General features: G+C 49.6%; 1 protein-coding gene across 1 annotated transcript in view; it reads left to right on the plus strand.

The window, feature by feature from the left end:
- Positions 1-16308: 16308 nt before the first annotated feature.
- LOC126580742 (uncharacterized) overlaps positions 16309-20000 on the plus strand; it is a 141980-nt gene continuing 138288 nt past the window's right edge. The window contains exon 1 of the mRNA XM_050243979.1: positions 16309-16504. The gene's annotated coding sequence lies outside the window, so the exon portion shown is untranslated. The remainder of the gene's footprint in view (positions 16505-20000) is intronic.

The raw sequence follows: 20000 nt of genomic DNA on the forward strand, positions 1-20000 counted from the left end.
ACCGTACCAATACCCATACGCCAAACGGAGAAAGGGTGAGGGAGGAAGGATATTGGAACATAAAACAAAAAAGGAACAATCGAACGCTCTCCAAATGGGACAAGGATATCAGTCGCAGTTGTACAGTTATAGTACAGTGGCCAGGCCGGAGGGGGTTGTACACTCCCAGAGACACACGGTTCCGCCGGTTGCTGGAGTGAAACCAATGGCGAGTGCGAGTGTAAGCGTGTGCGCAAAACGAAGAACGTTGTTTGCGGTTTATTAGTTTATCCATTTCTCATCTGGAAAACATCGGGCAAAAAAATTGCGATAAGATGGATAAGAGCCGAGGCTTCAAACACTATACAAAACACCGGAATGGTAACAACCAAACCAAAACCAAACTCCGAATGTTGGAGACGTGAGTGAGCGCACAGCTTACGGAATCGCGCTCGCTTTTCAGTCATTCCCGCAAATCACCGGCATTGGTCGCTCGGTCGGTCGCGTATACATATTTGCAATCAGGACCCTCCCCATACCCCGCTCCCCCAAAAAAGGAGTGGAAAGAATCTCAAAACCAATCGAGCGGGATCGTGGCGGAAAGAGGTAGAGGATAGCCTGAGCTACAGACGGCAGAGTGAACATAAAATTCAAGAGAATATTGTAAATTGAACATTTCTATTATTATTAAAGTCATATATAAATATACTGAAAAAAATATATATATTAAAGAAAAGGAAAAACTGTATCTCCTCTCGGCTAAGGAAATGTCGAGAAACGACAATAAAACTGTGAGAATGAAAACGAACAACAACTGCCCCTGGGGTGTTGCTTTTGGTTTTGTGTTTCGCAATTTTTTGGGGGTTTGCATGGATTGATGACATGATGATCTTTCAGCAATTTAATAATCTTTCTCGTATAAGAGAACTATAGCTCAATGCAAAAACAAATTCAAATATTTCAATTTTTCCAGATTTTTTTAGTTGAAAAGATCACACTACGAACAAACCGAGTTCGTCGCTTAACGGGCAAGTCTTTTGATTCGTACCAAAAATGGGTTGACGATTTGTTTGTAGAAAACCATCGACCTGTACGTGTTTTTGCCATAATAAACTGCAACTTTTCAAGTATATTTGCTCGTATTTTGGGGACGATTTGTTAAAAGTTTCACCGGAAAATGATGCATTTTACGATTCATCCTTAACAAAACAAGTTTTACTTAATCAATATCTTTGTCAGTTTTACATCGATTGGCCCAAAAATTCTACAAAATACTTTTGAAACGTTCACCATTCAGGGAAAAATGTTCAAAATATGAGTCACAAAAAAAATTAAATACCGAAGTCCCGCCTTAAATGGTTGAATTGGTGGGTTCACCATACCACCGCACTTCAATTTAATTTTCGAATATTAACGAATTTCAATTTAACCGGCTTTTTCGATTGAACCGGTTTTCCCGCAGTTCCAGCAGTCTCAAATTGTTCTTTTCTCACATAGTTAATCATGCTCCCAACCAACTCCTTTCGGATTTTATGGAGGCAGCGTTAGTGGGCCAAGAACGCTCGTGACCAATTTCCACGCATGGGCACTAAGACCGAATGTGTCATTCCGATACAGGACTCACTGGGCACTGACAGCTCGCGGCGGTGTAGCAACCGTTTTCCAAACCACCCTCCACTCCCCCTCACAGCACCGTAACATCAGTTCGTGCGCCGGCGCACCGCCAATCGACCATTTTATCAGTCAATAGTTGGTCAAAAAATTTGCATCCACGGCACCACGGGCACCTAAAAACGGTGGACATAGGCGTGTTTTTGGAGTGCGCTTTCGCATCGACGGATTTCATCATAAACATATCACAGTTCTAAGGCGGCCGAACGTGGAGTGCTGACACCCACCAAGTGTACCAGCAAGTTGCGTGCACTATCGGAAAGTTAAGCACCGCAAGTGAGACGCAAATTACCGCGAACACGAAGGGGGATCTGCTGGTGATAGCACCCTCACCAGCGTCCCGTCTCCGGCGTACGGACGGCGTACGTTGCCCCGCGCGAGCCCCGTTTCCGAATTCCTTCGCAGGAGAGGCCTCAATCTGATGGAGGCCTTTGATGGCGGCGAAGTGAGCTAAACGAGTCCTGCGACACCTCCCTGAGCCAGCGAGAAAGCGTCAAAGAGAGATCGCTAACCGAATGCAGCAGAAACAAATAGAAATCGTCAGCAACAGCAGCAGAAGAAGTGAAGCAAATGCGCTGCGGTATTGTGGTCAATGAAGGAGCAAAATGAGTAACTAAGTAGCGTTTGCAGAGGACACGTAAGGACGTGCAAAACCATTGCTATGTAGCACAGACACGCAGACCGTCGTTATCAATATCACTTACATATCAAACCCTAGTGTTAAGCCCAAAGAAAGAAAAAAAACCGAAACGTAACATCGCCTTCTTCTCGAGAGCAAGTCAAACCGATACATATCAACTGAGCAACGCTTGCGTCCCGATCGCGACTGTTGTGTGGTAAAAATGTTGTTGTCTAACTAAGAGCTACGGAGCTGAAATTAGAATCATTTTAAAGTAGTGTGTACTGTAAGCGTGTCCGTGTGATAAAAAGGTAGATTTACAAAGCAAGCATTGCAGCAACGAAGCTACGTTAAGTGAAACTCAAATACATATCAACATATCGGGAAAATCATCCAAGTGGTCTATGCCAGTACGCTAAGCGATACGCGCTGCTACAACCGAACAAGTACAACAACAAAGACCCGAGAAAACCAGAGAATCAACGGACGCAGCACGAGGAAAGAGGGCGCAGATCCACCAGATCCAAACCAGAACAAAACCAGCGGCCAGGGAGGGTGCAGGAACGGACGGGGAGCGGGACTCAAACACACACGGCGGTGTTTTGTGTTGGAGTGGAAGTGACGTAACGCAGAACGTCGTACGCCGGAAGGACATGCACCACCTGATCGGGCCTAAAGGTTGAAGCACTGGTGTCGTGGTGTACTGGTGGTGGTGGTGGTGAAACGGAAGTTGGTGCAACAACGACGACGGTCTCGGAATCCCAACGAACCAGTCGGTATCGGCGTGCCGTGGCGTCGTGGAGTAGGAGAGCTCTCAGCGGCGGTTTTCATTGTAAGTAAATAGTATTTTTTCGATTATTTCCCCGATAACCAGGGGTTGTTACAAATGGGTGTCCGATTTTTGGGGGGATTTGTGATGGGCGAAGGGAGAGTTTTATATCCACCCCTAGCTGTCGCCGGCATCGTGGCCATGGCATCATTAATAGCGTCAATTAAAATGAGATGTTTATTTTATTGTTTACCTGAGCCGGGCTGTCATTCGTTTGATTGGGATTGACAGGTGAGCCGATGATGAAGCGATTTGGGCGAGCGGGATGGGTCCGTAGTCCTGTGACCCACATCGTGACGGCGATGAACAGAATCGTAATTAAGATTCTTTTCTGCTGATTTTTCAAATACACCAATTGAGAAGGAAAATTGATTTGAATTCGATCCATTTTAAGTAAGAACTCGTCTTTGAAAAAGGATTGGAAAGCCTGGCAATCGCTGGCTGTTCCCAGAATGAAACCCTTTTTCAGTGCAACTTCCATTCCCGATCAACCCAAGCTCAGTGCTCGGTGGCGCGCTCGCATGTCGCATAACTTATCATATTTTACCCTGCGGCAATTATTATGATCGAGTAGCCTAGGGAAAAAAGGTTTTTGGCGTTTTGTGAATGTGTACGTGCGTGTCGATGTGTGTATGTCGCTATAGGCCAATCGCACCGCTCGGTGCTAGCGTAATGTTTATGGCCAACCGTTGCCCATCGTCACCATGGCGACCAGAGCGAGTTGGGTTCGAGCGATGGCAACGAACTAACCAAACCGCACCGCCCCCACCCCCCCGAAACCCTCCTCTGTCTCTGGTGGTAAGTAAGTGCTGAGCACAGGTTAGTTAGGCGAAAGGGCTCTCTTTACGATATCGATATTCGACAACAAAAAGAAAAAAAAAGCCCAAAACCTTCGGCGCCCAGGGTACAGAGTGACGGCAATCGGCGGTTGCTAGGAGGGAGAGGGCACGAGCTATGTGAAACTGATATTTTCATGTCTTCTTGGTCGGCCCTCCCTCTCTCTCTCTCTATCCCTCTTTATCTGATTTGTCGATTCTTGGGTTGAATGAAATTCAGGCAATAATGGTGCAACCTTAACGACTGGTTGAACCAAAGACCTCAACATAGGTTTTAAAATTATGACTGGGGTAAATATTAAAATGTTTTTTTATCATCATTCGAGATCAAGAGTAAAGGTGACCTTGGTGCATTTTGATTGTGTTGTAATTAGTTTTTTCCGCCATCGCCCATCGAAGTTTTCCCTACTAAATTTTCTGTTTTCAACTGTTGATCGCATTTTGATGTTACAAAAATGATGGATGATTCGTTACGAATTTTGTTTTAACAACCCGAGATTTACTCCATTATTTATAAAAAGTATCAACAAGTTTAATAAAAAACTCGAAAATGAACTAGCTAGCAAATGCCGTAGTTCAGCGTTTCAACAAGACCCAATTTACATCACGAAAGACCTTTAGGAACCGCTCCTTTAAAAAAATATATAATTCAAAAACTACATTACAACTTGCCAATTGAAGCATCACATCTTGAAGAATTTGGCAGCAGAAGCACCGGTTCCAGGGTGAAAGAAATCATCACTTTCCTCTTACAATCTGCCTCAAAACTGATTTCAAACTGAAACGGAATTGCGTCGCCCCACAGCAAGGTGTCTGCACACCTACTGGCACCTAGTGGCCGGTGTTAATGTTTGTTTTCCTCTGCGCTGGTTTCCCCAAGTCCAACCCAACGAAAGAGAGTGTTTTCGACCAATTTTCCAAAGGCACACAATGCTCGCAGCACACATTTCGCATTTTATGGAGCGGAACCATTTGTAGAATTCTCCGTTATGCCGCGCGGGTGGAGGGAGCTCATTCCATCCCCGGACCACGCTCACCTCCAATGCTCGTGGGATCGTGCGCTTTCAGCAGCGCGGAAATGTTCGCTGTGTTGGTGCCCGTGGCTTTTCAGCGTTTGTATCTAATTATGAGCTAGAATTTTCTCATCTCGTCCGGCAAACGCTCCCCCCATACCCTCGCACACCGTTGCAATGGCTGCTTTGAGCATCGAGATCATCTGCCGCGGTATTAAAACGCGAGCAAACTGCGGCGGTGCCTCGAAGGTGGCGAATCGTGAGGTGAAAACAGGCATCCGATTACACAGAGGAAACCCTTCCGCTGCCGTGGCTGGATTTGAATGGAACTAAGGTTTTGGGGGGCAGAAAAGTGCGTTGAAAATATTTTGACCGCGCCGTCAAATTTGGCCAAAGACCGACCGGCCAGCATAACTGTTTTCTATTGCTTCCGTTCGTTCACCGGCTAGCTCAAGGATGAATGGGACGGTTCACGCGAATTAGCTGTTCTTCTGGCCAGAGAGAGAGAGAGAGAGCGAGAGGAGAGAGAAAGGCGAGCATTAAAAAAGAAGCACGCAATCGAATGCTCCCATCAACGTTGCACAACGAACAGGCTTTTGGTATTCGTTTTTTTATGTTAATAATTGAGAAAAGATGATTTTTAATCAATTTACTCCAACATGTGTTTTAAAAAATCACATTCGGCTGTTTAAATGAGTGATTCTGTCAGTTATGCTTCAGAAAATTTACCCCAAAAAATCCCCATCAAGGTAGTTATGCGCGGTTTTGTTGATTCCAGTGATTGCCATGGCAACGAAATCTTCGGCACCCGATCTCTCGCTCTCTTCGCCGAGAGAAAGGGATAAAAAATAGAGAGAGAGAAAAGGGAGAGAGTGCATCTTGCTCCTGTGTTCATTCACGAACGCAACGCATGCTCACGCTCTCACCATCCATTTTCTATGTTTCTATGTTTTCCGCAGCATACGAAGCTGCCCCCTTTTCCCTTTATCCCCCTTATGCTACTTCTTGTCTGTAGAAACGACCTCGTGGTGTGGTTAATCGTACCAGCACCTCACCACCAGCACTCGCAGGCAAGCAAAGATCCATAAGGTGTGTATTGCCCGCACATGATGCTCGCTCTCTACACGCCTTTCGCCAACGAGGGAGCTTGGCGAGCCAATTTTCTCCAATCCGGCACAGCCAGCCATTCAGCCATTCTATGCTGCTTCGTTTTCTGTTTTTTCTGATTTTTCCTTCCTTTTTCCTTCATCACCTTCTTCTGGCATAGCTGCAATGCCCCGAACGCACCCCCGGTACATGATTATGTTGCCTTCATGATCTTTCGTAGCTCGTTACCTCACCCTTCCACGCGGTTCCTCCTCCGCACCACCACCAGCAATGTGGTGCGGTTGCTATTTCACCTCGTTCGCGATCTTTTAAACGCTCGTTTGGTGCGCCGGACCGAGTGTTCTCTGGCAGTGTTGCTTTAAGGGGGCTCGCCTGGCATGCTGGTTCGCCTGGTAGCCGTCCTGCACCTACCAGTGACCCCAAACCCGGGGAAGCTTTCCTTGAAGGAGATGTTAAAAGCCAAACGCCGGGCGTCCCCTCTGGCAGCGCAGATACAGCGCGCTGCTTCCTTTAATCTCGAGTCACGACGACAACGACGACGGCGAGGACGTCCGGTAGCATCACAACGTTGCTAGCACACAGACACATGCACACATGCACACACGTGGCCTGATAAGAGCGCCATTTTCCACCGCAACGCCGCTGGCTGCTGTGGCGGCGGCATTGCAGAGCCTTTTCCGGTTGGTTGCCCTGGTGCTGGCTCGGTACGGTGCGGTGCGGTGCGGTTGACTTCCGGATGCCCCAACCTTCCGGAGGGAGGACTGTCACGGATGCATGTCAGCGAATGTTTATGTTTCCCTTTACCTTCCCACTTCTGTACAGCGCCGGATTAGCCTGATTCGTCGGTTCGTCCGTCGCTTCGATGCGCCTTTAACTCTTGTGGAGACATTCCCGGTGTTTTGCGCCCGGGCGATGGCGCGTTCTTGGTGGTGGTGGCGAGTGTAATTGCCGGGGCACTTCAATTACGAATTCACTTTCATCTTGCGTTCACCTCCTGTTCCACGTTCCGCGGAGCCGATGCTCGTCTCGATGGACAGGAAGGAAGCCACGAGGTAGCCTTTAGCCGGAGCAGCTCTAAAGTGTTTAAGGCGAGAAGAGGCTCGTCGCGGACGAGGGGTCTTTGAGAGTAACGCCACGCGGCTACGCAGAGACACCAAGAAACGTAGCCCGCCGGGGAGGGGTGGCCAGTAGCTGATAATATCTTCAATTAAAGCGTCATCTCGCTCGCTCTCTGTCTCTCACGCTTTGTTACTAACTTGCTCGCTCTCTCTCTCGCTGGTTATCTGTGGCTCGTCAGGACTCTTTCTCGAGACCCTTCTCCCCGTCTTTCTGGCAGCTGTCGTGTGCTCGAGCGTCCGATGTTGTGAGAAGTTGCGGGTAATTAATTGAGCCCCGGTTCCGACTACCCAATTCATCCGTCTTGGATGCGTTGTGCGTTTTGTGTTGTCGTGGCAATGCAACACGCATGGAGTTGATGAAGAAGGAACAGGGAGGTAGCTGCGGTTCATAAAATGCTTCCACGCATCGATGCCCTCCTTCTCCTTCTCCTTCTGCTGTTGCTGCTGCTGCTGTTTTTGCTCGAGTGCATCTCAAACATTTCATTTTAGTGTACGGTTCTTTGGTTCTTTGCTTAAACATCGGGAACGCATCACGTGACCACAACCAACACACGCTTGTTCTGATTCCAATTGGTGCTCCTGGTGCCCTGTTTGCTCCGGTGGTTCTGATACCTGGCTAGTAATTCAATAATGCCCCAGAGAAAACATACAAACACACGCGCAGACCAGGTTCTGCATATAAAAAGAACATAAAACTCCCGGAATCAAGTGCATCGTTGGTTGGTTGGTTGGTTGGAAGCATTGGATTGGACGCACAAATGTTGATTCAAAAGCAAAAGCACTCTGGAACGAAAACCAATAAACCATTCAGTGAGTGAGTGCAACTACTCCCCCCCACCCCACTTCTCTCGTGGTTCCGAAAATGCATAATCCCCCTCCCCGGCGGTGGGGTGTACGGGAGATGGCAGGCCAAAAAAGTGCACTCGCCAAAATGGCGTCCCCGGCGAGAATGCATCGAGGGACTCGTAGCGAATCGCGCTCGATTGATCGATTTCGGAGCGATTAGCGTGCGAGGAATGCTCGGGGGCATCATAGCCATCGATACACCTCCCCATTGCCTCCCGTTTTGGGGGCCAATCATATTGACGTTCTTCCTGGCGTCATGGCTGACGATGGAGCGCCAGGAACTGAATGCCCGTTTGAGGCATTTGGTGATGCATGCCTCAGGAGGGCAGTATCCCTCTAGCTTTTATTTCTCTCTCTGTCTTTCTCCTTCCCTTTGGCCAGCTAATTTCATGCTTGCCACCGTGCGCACTGGGTAGCGATCTCGGAGTTCCGTTGGTTAATGATATGCTTTTAGTCCTGGCATTTTCATTCATCGAGAGCCCACGAACCCCGGGAACGTTTGTAGTAATCGGCAAACTCGGACTCATCGCCATTGGCTGCCATTCCGGGGCGATGTTTAACATTTTCCCCGGTTTGGTACCACTCGAACTTTGCTTGTCTTGTCTTTGCCGCTTGTTTGGTTGCATTGTAGCAAACCACGGTGTGTGTTGTACGGTGCGGTGTAGTATTTGCTCTGTAACCACACCACCGAGAACTGCTCAACTAATCAACTAATAACCTCCGTTCGTTTCCCCTGTCTGCTTGGTGGCCGTGTGTAGGGCCTTTTTTTTGCCTCTTTTTAATGTTGCTTTATGTGTGAGGCTCGGTTCGGAGTAGTTGAACCATTCTTCATGCTTCGCTGCGCTTGCTCGGAAGGGTTGGGGAAAGTGAAGCGTGCAGCCAGCCAGCTCTCGCTGTACCAGGACCGCTGTCGACGGATGTGCCTCGACGTCGACGTCTACACGGCCAAGTGGGGCATTTCGTTGCATTGCCAGACGCGCGTTGCATTGCGAGAGCGGACGACTGCGCCCTGCCCCTGGCATGCAGCACAATTGACGAATGGAACCTGGCTTACATTCCACTTTTGCAGCGCCAGCATCAGTTGCTCTCACATTTCGTCACGCAGTTTGTTGTGCCAGACAGCTTTTTGAGCTTCGAATTCGAATCTCTTGGTTTGTTTACAGTAAAATTCATCGTATTGTATTCGTATCATCTTTTTGGGAGATAGTTTGCGTTGTTTCTTCAGCCTTTTTTTCTTTCTACAAATAATTAAATAATGAACTCACACGGCGCACGCAAGCTGGCCGTTAAGCTCAAAACAAACTCCATCCACGTCTCGCTTGATGCGGCGGGGATGTCGAGATGGCTGGCTGGCTGGCTGGCTGGCTGTCTGTGGTCCAGCACAGAGCTGACGTCCGCACATTAATTCTCGAGAAGAGCATGAGAATGAAAGTTGTTCTCCTTTCCTCCCCGAGAGCTCGCGAGAGAGCGCGATTACTGTGGCCCCAAACGAAACGAAACGAAACGAAACGGAAATGAAAGCTGAAAGATGGAGCTCGAGCCTATCGAATGCGAACGGAACTCGCTAAGCCTTCCTCCCCCCTCGGGGTTGGTTAAGGTGTATGTTTCGGATGTGTTTCGTGTGTTCTCTAACCATTCACACGAAGAGAAACCTTCTTCTACAGAGCTGCTGCTGCTGCTGCTGGTGATGTGGCTGTGCAAGTGTAAAAATGAATTATTAATTACGCCAAGTAACTGTGCTGCTGCTGCTGGGTATGCGGGTTCAAGCTCGTCGCGTTGCTTCCCTCGCGCTCGTTGTCTTCTTTCTCTACGCGTCACTCTTCGTTCTATTCGCAGCAGCAGCAGCAGCAGAAGTTCGGCTGCTTCTAGGCCCAAGGGTGTCTATAAGAATGGCTGAAGGATCCGACGAAGCAACTGCACGACGGGTTTTGGTCTCGTTACGGATGGACGCCATCGGGGGGTTACGTTTCAAAGGAAGAACGGGGGTGCAGAGCGGAGTTTAGATAATTTTTTTTCGATTAAGGTCGATTACCGAGGGCGGTCAGGCACCTACTGTCTGGTTTGCGTGGCTGTCGATGGACGTCTCGACTTTGGCTTTCCCAATAAAGCGAAGCCATGCCAGTACGGTTCGTTGTTGGAGCTGAGACCGAATCTGGTAGCGATCATCTTAATGGGAGAAATTTTGGACGCAAGTTTAGAATGTGATTCCAAGCCAACAAACAAACGACTCAAGTAACGGTGCTCCGTGGATCCGCAAGGTGGACAATCCGGCCCGTGAGAAATCCGTCCACAAACCTTCTCGCCTCGAAAAGCAGGTGATCGACGACTGGCAGCAGCGCCAGTTCTTGCCAAGCAGATGGCACTCACCAACCGAGGGGAACCGCTCTGTACGTCAAAAACCCTTTCTGAAACGGGACCGGGAAGCCTGGGAGATCTCAGGAAACTGAACTGCCATCCAGAATGCCATCATGGCTTGGCTTACCATTTCCGCTTAGTGCTCCGATTCTCCAATTATTGCTGGTGAGATGAAGAAGAGAGCAGGGCTTCGGCTCTAACGGAACGCAACGCTGCTTCTAGCGGGACATCCCCACCAAGGGAGGAAGGTGCCCGGTGAATGTAGATCGGTTCCGAATTCCGCTGTCTGCCCGGGGAGAGTCTCAATCCACTCCACGCCGGTTGCGATTAGTGAAGGAATACTTTTAACTGTTCCTGCTAATCGATTCGATCAAATCAAGACTCTGCCTTTTAGAACGGAGCTCCAAAGCTAAGCCTCTTTCCTTCTGGCTCTCTGTGAAAGCTCTTTAGTTTCGCAAACTATCGCACCAAACTCCGTCCGACCAGTTGTGCTGGTTTGGTTGTAACGCTGGTGAGCTGGCACCGGACACACACGGCACAGTCTGCCTGCATTAGGGCGATAGGAAGCCGATGATAAAACTGCCCGGTTGCCAGCCTGTTCAGAAGAGCAAAAAAAAGGCTCTAAAAAAACGTGTCCCGAATCGAATAAGGACCAACGAAGGACACCGATATCGAAGGACACAGCAGAAAGGAGAGAAAAAGCGAAAGAAGGATATCGAGGAGTCAACCACAAAACCAGCTGACGTCCGGGCCTAGGGTCCAGCACCACCACCATCACCATCATCAGAGAAACACTGTGACAGGTTCGTCCGCAAAGGGTACCACGGTCATAGCAAAAGGTCGGACGTTGATGCGCTCTTTCCAATGCGACGGAGGGAGAGAGAGAGAGAGAGCGAACGAAGGATAATACACAGGACAACGCAGGATGTGGCGCTGGCGCTGGCGGGGCAAAAAGTCATAATCATAGCATAGAAATATGGTCGTAGCATCTGTCGTCGCGTTGCGCAGCCCGCACACTACCGCCCAGTGCCTTGTCATATGTTATTGAACAAATTAAAGTTGTCGGAAGTTTTCGGTCTCCGCCACCATCACGGAAGCCTTCGGTTGGCTTCTTCGGTCCAAGTTGTATCCTTCTGTGGTCTCTCTCTCTCTCTCTCTCTCTCTCTCTCTCTCTCTCTCTCTCTGTGCTGCTGTCGCTGATGCTCCCCGATCGGGCCTCAGGAAGTTGCTCACAAATTTGTGATGTGTTTGTTTTAATATTAAATTCCAAAAAGTGTTTCCTTTCGCTCGCTTCAATGCTGCTTGTAGAATCGTCATCGTCTAGGCTGGAGCACGAGGGAACATGTCCGCGTGCTGGTCCATCATTAAACTTTCGTTTTCGCTCCACACAACCGGTGGCATCGGTCTTCGGCAAGACCGGTGATGCCGGAGTCACATGGTCTGCATGCTGCTGTGTCATCCGGCCATAATCTGTATCGGGCTGCCCTCTTTTGTGTGTGTGTGTCTGTTTGTGTGCACCCGCTACACCCGGGACCTGTGCACCGGTTTCCGTTGAAAGAGAGAAGCAGCAGACGAAGACGCATCAGCTGCCGCCGGGCCGGCCGATGATGCATCAGCAGCAGCAGCAGCAGCTCACGATCGCGACCACGCGCACCTGTGTAAAGCTGCTTCTTCGTCTTCCCCGTCGCGGATTCCTGCCACGCGGGCCGGTGGCCTCAATTGCACAAGCAGCGCAGCGCCATCCACAAACAACGCCAACCACCAGCAACCAGCAACCTGCTGCTGCTGCTGCAAATGAACAATGTCTCATTCTTTGGGTCGCGTTCTATTCTCTCTCGCTTCCTTCGCTTCTTTCCTTCCATATTTGCCTCTGTCTTTGCTTTCTGCTTTCGATTCCATTTTCACTCGCCTGCACCGCGGTGCCCCGTTGGCGGCACGCACACCGTCGCTTCGTACACTCGATCATGTTGCTGTTGCTGCTGCTGCTGCTGCTGCTGCTGATCGTTGGCCATAGCATAAGAAGCATGGCCACCAGGCAGGCAGATGGCGTAAAAGCGAGGCAACGTGCTCAACGTTGGTTACATCATAAGCTCGATCTCTATACGCCTCGACGGTACACGCTGCGGTCACTTCACTCTCCCGGTGTTCATTCGCAGTGGCGGCGTTCTCTGTTCTGCGCTTCCTCCCTCCATGCAGCAAGGGAGGGAAAAGGGGGGTTCCGGAATAAAATACTGCCGCGATCGCAACAACAACAACAACAACAAGAGCTGGCTTGCTGGTGCCGGCTAACCGGCGGCCTGTGTCACGGTCCGGAAGGTCGGTGACTCCTGTTCACTATGGGCCTCGCCGGTCGGTAAGCGACGAACGCGCTCAGCCTGGGAACTACTCGTAGCTCAAGGGGCTGGCAAAGGTGTAACATTGAACTACATCGTATCTAGCAAACGGACCCAGCCACACAGCACAGTTTAACAGTGTTGGAAGAGAAACCAAACGGATGGAACAATGTGGGGCGCCCGGTGAAGAGAAGTTGATAGGAAGCCTTACAATTTTATTGCCACCTCATGGTTTATATGCTCTTCCACCAGCACCACCCCTGTCTGTGTACGTGTACGTGTGTATACGGGAGGATCGAATTACTCGATCGGTTCGGTTGAAACAGAGTCAAGTCAAGCCCGCAGCTACACTCGCTGGCGTCGATGACGACGACGACGACGACGACAAGGCAAGTCAAGGTGAAGCAATCGCTCTCCATTCGCCGCACTGTGGGCTTGCAAAAGAGTGACCACTTCCATGCCCGCCAGTCACCAGTGTTTGTGGACAGTTTCACAACGGTTCTCCCCACTCCGCCCCGTCCGGCGAGTCACCTGACGGTATATGGATTGCATGATTTGCATGGAATTTGCGCACTCCGAAGCGAGAGGTTCGAATGGAGTGCTGGGAACTTTGTAGCATCCACACAGAGACAGCTACTGCGACGAACGGCAATCGGTTCCGCGCAATTATGATGTCTCTTCGCCAGCGGGGTTGAGGGGCGGTGGCCTTCCTGGGAGACCAAGTGTCGCCTCGGTTATAATGAGCCGGAATGTGGACGAAGGGGTGGTGATTTGATTTACAGCCGGTCGGCCGGCCGTCCACCGGTGACCGGTGGTGTGAATGGACACGTACACCAGCCCTTGCACAACTGATTAGCGGTGGTTGTTGTGGCGGTTTACGATGGCTTACAAACTCATCCTGCAGCTCCTAGATGCTGATACATTAACGAGGTGCCAGCCAGTTTGCTAAATTAGCTCTCTGCGTTTTATTAAGTAAAACAATTTGTTGCAAAAGAACTTTACGCAATTAAGATAGTTCTGGTTAAAGAAAAACGTCCATACGGAGCTAAATTCTCATCGAAACGCACCTCAGAATTCACCGCCGGATGAACATCCGATGAATCGGTTTCATTCAACGTTCTAACTTTAATAAAATGCGCTCTCGTGTTCGTTCTCTCTCTCGGCACGACGCTTTTCTCAGTGCCTGTAAGCTGGAAAATTACGGCGCACCATTCTTTCTCGCTCTCTCTCTCTCTGTCTCTCTGTCTGTCTGTCTCTCTCGCAACATGGGCGTTCGGGTTGGCGTTCGGCACTGGGACCACCGAGTTCGGTCCCGAGTGTTGTTGGCACCACAAACAAACGGCTGAAACGGGCCCAAACCACTAGGAGGCAACCCCATCGCACATCAAACCCCTAGAAGTCGTCGGGAAATTCGCACCGCGGCCACAACCGCTGCTCTCGGTATCCGGCCATCCAATAGAGAGAGAGAGGTTCAGTCACGTCGACGTCGTCGTTCCGTGCCCGTGTCACACTAGCAATCGTGCACCAAACAAAAAAAACCCGTGCCACAACCCTTCCCACACGTTGGCCCCACCAGCACTCGCCGTCGTCGTCGTAGCACCCCACAAGCACCCCGTCACGGTTTTTGGCGTCGTCACCGTTGCCGTTTGTTCCGGTACGCAATAACCTGAGGTAGTAGTAACCTCTCTAGCTGTACTATCGAAAGCCCATCGCATCGCGAATCGCGCCTTCACTTGCGTGAGTGTGTTGTCGAAGCGGGGGAAGCTCGTGCTCGTGTAGAATCTTGTGTAAGGGGGGGGGAAGTGGAGTGGAATCGATTGATCCAGCAGCAGCTCCAGCAGCCGCTACTTTGCGCGAACCGAGTACACACAGGTAGAACCCGTCCCGTGGCGTGAGAATAAACCAACGAGCAAAGGTTCTTTGGTGGACACACGCATACAGACCGCGCGAAGTGTGTTTGTGTGTGCGCGCCACCCCCAACGTGCTTGCGAACGTGGAATAATCGTTTGGGCGGCCGCAGCTCCAGCAGCTCCAGCAGCTGTAGCAGTGGAGACACCCACGATCGAGCGTCACACGTTATTCAACCAAGCATCGTGGTCGTCGTCGTCGTCTCCGTGCGGTTCAGTCGTTCGTACAGTTTCTGCTCGGCCATTTGCACAACTGGATGGAACGCTAAAACAAAACCGAAACAACGTCCCGCTAGTCAGCCGCAACGGATGCGCAACGGTAGGGCGGATATGGTTTAGTGTACGGACACACTGACTGTGATCAGTTAGCTGCGTTAGTGGTTTTTTAGAACAACAATATCCCCTCGGTGCAACCATTTTTGAAGGGTTGATGGTGGTCTGTGCGTTCCTTTCGCAGTGTTGCAAGGTGCTGCGCAGTGACTAGTGCGCTTGTTGTGACCGATGTTTCCGTGTATCAGCTGCCAGTTGGTTGCCGTTAGTTGTTAGTAGCTCTGACAGTGAGACATAGTTAATGTGAGGTGCTGTGCGTTGATTTGGAACAAGGAAACTTCTCTGATCTATCTTGAACTCCAGAAAGAGATCGACATTTTCGATTCACTTGAGTTTTGGTTCCAGCAAGTAGCTCTGGGTCTGTGTACTGTAGTGGCGCACGTAATTTCCTTTTTAAAAAGCCATTCCACAACGGAGATCGTCAGCAGAAAACCCACGATTTTTTTTTGAGGTCTCAAGTCTCACGCTGACCTAGACTGCTGGACAGCTGGGCTGTTACGGCACCCAGTCGTAGGCTCGCCGTATGTGCAATTGTTGTGCTGAGTGGAAAGGTTTTTCCGGTGTGAAAAGCCCCATTTTTTTTTCGGGTGCAACATTCGTCGGCAGAAACAGTTTCGCACAAACAAGGGCCCCGGCTCGAGGTCAGAAAGAACGAACCAATTCTCTGGATGGACTCATCATTGGTTTCTCCGTCTGTCGCTTGCCCGCTAGTGGACTCTTGCTCAACTGGCGTGAATGTGTGGGCAAATGATGTTGTTTTGTTGTGAAAATAGCTTTTACTAGCTCTTTTTGACCGTGTTTTTGGTCGTTTCACGGCTTCATACACACTAACGATTGCCCAATTGTTTCCCTCCCTTCCCTCGTGCCCCGCAGGTCCGTTTGGTGAAGCCGAAAAAAAAAACGAATGAAACGATTAAGCAATAGCTGATTGTAAAGCCGTTTTCAAAAAAGTGGTGTGTCTGTGTGTCGCAAAAGAAAAAAAATGATCTAGTGCAAACAGAAGAAGGAAAAAGGAAGCAAAAAAAAAATCAATCGTTAAAAAGAGAAGTTGCTTTTCAATTATTGGTGTACCAAGTGATAAATCATTGTGAAACAGTGTTCTGGTTTTTTAGAGAATCGTATTTGCAAAGTAGAAGTAAAGTAGCCTGCAAGCAGAATCCAAATTTTAGGCAAACTACGTAGGTTTTTACTTGTAAAGTAGATAACAAAAAAAAAAACCTAGCTACAAATAGAAGAGAAACCTAGGCGCTGCTGTTTCTGTTGAAGCCACAGAGAGCGAGCACGTGATAGCCGCAGCTCCACAGGCGCTCGCGCGTACCAAAAGCCGCGTTCCTGCGGTCTGCATTGTTCTACGAGTGAAGCACCACGGAGCAACAGTTCAAAATTGCGAACTACATTCAGCTTCATCAGCAGCAGCAGCAGCAGCAGCAACAGCAGCAGCAGCAGCAACAGTTCCATCACCAGCAGCAGCAGCAACACTTTCTGCAACAACAATTTGTTGATCCCAATCTCTTCGTTGGTGGATTATATCCGATAGCCGAGCAGTCGTCGCACAATTTTGGTGAGAATAAATCCCCAAGAGGGGAAGAGATAAAATCGATTTTACCAGCTGCAATCATAATACATATCAGGGGTTGTTATAAGCGTAAAAACGCAACATCAAAATGCCGGATATGCGAATATGTTTGGGTGGCTCACGTTTGCTGAATTAATTTGGCGCTTGTTTTTTTGCGTAGTTATTGTTGAATGACGCTGATAGAAAGGTTTCATGATGATGGTGCAAAGCGTGGCGTGAAATGGAAGTCCCTTAAATCATTTAACTAATTCCCCGGCTTCGTGATATCCCCGCGTAATTCTGCTGATCGAGAGTGTCGGTGATCTGACGCGATGTTCGCTGTTACGCTCGAACAGATGCTGACAATTGAAAAACGGCACCAACAGCAGCATTATGTCATGCTTCTGTTGAGGCACGTGGAGGAGGGGTGTTTATGTGCATCCAGACACACATACACCCATTCGCTCGCGGAAAATTAATGATTCTCTACTGCAGCCGCTCTGAACTGCAATGAAGTTGAAGTTTTGGTTGCGGCATCGACCACATACCACCAGGATCAAGGCAGCTCAGCGCGCGTTAATGCGTTTGGTGGCGATTGTTTGTTTGTTTGTTTGTTTGGTTGGTCACATTGACAAATCTCTTGTGCCTGGTATGGTGGTGGTCATCGTCGTGGTCGAGGTCTCTCTATTTTGCTGTTTCTGGAATTGGATGCGGCATGCAAATCGGTTAGAGGCTTATCGGGTTTTTGATACCACCGGTCGGTCGATCGGTCGGTCGGTGAGAGTTGAGAAGGGAGAAGGGAACAGGAAGGCATAGAGATCCTATTTGCCTGTCAATAGTGCGGTGTAATTGAATATACACTAAAGCCTTTAATTGCGAATGTGTTTGGTTGGATTGATTTAGCATTTGTGGCCTTTGAAATCGACCACCGTATTTTGGTTTTGGACCTTTCGATTCGAGCGACATTAAAACAGTGTACCACAGGTGGCACTTCCCTTCAAACACTCACTATTCAAACACATTTCGAAAGGCATTACCTCATCTTTAATGATTGCTTTAAAACCACGACTGTTGACTCCTGGTCTGATCGGAACTGTTCAGAAAAGCGAACAGTTCAGAAATCAAAAACCTCTTGAAAATCGAAAATCATACCTAATGGTTCCTCTGCACTCCCCATTTTCGGGATCAGCTTAGCAGGATTATGACTCCAAGTGGCCTCATATCCTTTCAGCCAACAAGGCACCAAGCCAGCCAGCTAACGAAGGCGGGCCCTCGACTAAGGGATGCCTCGTAGCAAAACTTTGCGCCGCTTTGATTTGTCGGACTTCAACCCACACTTTAACAACCCCCCCCCCCCCGCACTCCAAACGGTTCCCCGGGATGCTCTCCCTTTCCTATTCCCTCCACCATCACTACCTCCTTTCGGGCCACACCTTATCGTCGAAGGATGTGCCAGCGCTGGGAAAATAGTTCATAAATTATAGAGCACCAGGCTGGCGGGCTGCTATTTGCTTTGTGTAACGCATTATATCATCTGCCATCAAGGGAGGTGGTGTGTTTGTGAGGAGGAGGGGGAAGTGGAGAGTTGGGACTGAGGGCTGAGAGGATGGATGTTGATTTTTCCAAGCGGGACCCCGTCCCGGCGGACGGAAAACGGTGGAAAAGGACGTGTTGGCAGCAATTAATGAAATTAGTTTCGACTGAGTCGCCTCGAGTAGGTGTGTATGTGTGTTTCGAGGCCCCAGAACCGTGGAAAGGGGAAAGCAACACAGGGCGACGGTCGAAGACAACGTGGTTGGCGGTCGAGATGACGCTCTCGCCTCTTCTTCTACCTCCCATAGCCGCGTCTTCTCAATCTCTCGGATCCCTCAGATAGCTGTATGATTACACGTTCTGGCGGGAATGTTCGGAATGCTACCGCATCGGCGACCGCATTTCATTTCACGGACGAGTTGGTTCGGGAAAATATATGCAAATTATCGGAGATCAGCATGAATCCATCGATGTGGATTAGCATTCCCCCCCACCGCGGGTTTCCGAGGGCGGCTGGTGCGTAATCTATCACGTGGTCGATGGTTGTAGTGGTGGTGGTGGTGGTGATAGGCCCATCGGAACGGTCCGAAGGCCGGGCTGCCCTAATCTCCAACGTCGGTAATTAATTATCGGCCTCACATGCATGATTATGGGAAACGGAGCAGGAGCTCCGCTCTTGACTCACGCCCGAACGCTCGCACGCACGCACGTTCTGGGCATTCAGGCGAGATCTGATACGGGACGAACATATTGTTAACTGTAATCGACGAGAGCGGCATGTTTTGAGAACGAGATCAAGATCATGATCATGGCAGTGCAGCAGCAGCAGCAGCAGCAGCAGCAGCAGCAGCAGCAGCAGCAGCGATTAGCAGCGACTGAAGGTCGAACAAAATGGGTGCATCCATTGGGTGTCTGGTCTTGAATGTTGTTGCCGCAATTATCGTGCACCGAACAATGCACAACCGTTTCGGATGCTTGATTCGTGCTGTAGGTGGTACAAATGGCCGTTGGTCACGAGGCATCACGAGTTGCGCCGCCAATGACGCGTACTCCTCCTACTACGCATAGACGACATTCCAGCGAGAGAGGAAGAGAGAGAAAGAGAGAGAGAGAGGGGCTAGATGCATTACGCATCACACTCCCACTGATAAATGTCATATCTTGTGCTGGTTGCTGTTGTCATTCCTTCTGGCTGTTACGGTGTAGAGTTCAGAACCTTGCGTACCATTAGCGGCAATAGCGACACCTCCTTCAATTAGCTTGGTGATGCTTCCTCGTCGCTCGTCTCCTGATTCGGATACCTAATGGATTCCTAGCCCGAACGCTAGTGGCAGTCCAAGGAGGAGGAGGAGGTCTAAGGTCTAAGATTAATTCACTTAAACGCAGGCCAGAGAGCGGCAGCAGCAGCCGATCGAGCCGCCGGAACACGTTCCTCGTTAGGCATTCTGCCCGCATCCACGATCCGTGCTCCACGATGGAGTGAAGTGTGGTTGCGGTGGGTCATAAAGGTCCATGCGGTTGTTTTTTTTTCGCTTGAGAAGTGGTCAGCCACTGAGTCACGGAACGACGTTGCTCGATCGCTCATCTGGGAACCTAATGGAGATATATGGAATACCCAGGACGTGTTCAGTGATCTGGAAGGTTGAACCAGCTTCGAGCATAGTGTTGGATGACAAAAACGTCGAATTAACGCATAGAAGTGTCAAGAAACAGAAGACTTCAAGTGCTCCATGTGTTTTTGCACAAAAAAGATCGATATTCGTTATCTACAGGAATTCTGTTCAGGTGGTGCTATCCAATCAGCGCCCTTTTGGTGCTTAGAGAGCGATCGCGACCTCCAGCCAGCCAGCGAGCCAGCCAGCGAGCTAGGCAAGTACGTGTCGCGCGCGATCACAGGTTATGATCGGCCACCTCAATGGCCGCTCACTAGTGACTTAGGGTGAGGGTAAAAATAATCGCTGAACTCGAT

The sequence above is a fragment of the Anopheles aquasalis genome, chromosome 2 (assembly GCF_943734665.1).
Source record: "Anopheles aquasalis chromosome 2, idAnoAquaMG_Q_19, whole genome shotgun sequence".
Classification (NCBI taxonomy): Eukaryota; Metazoa; Arthropoda; class Insecta; order Diptera; family Culicidae; genus Anopheles; species Anopheles aquasalis.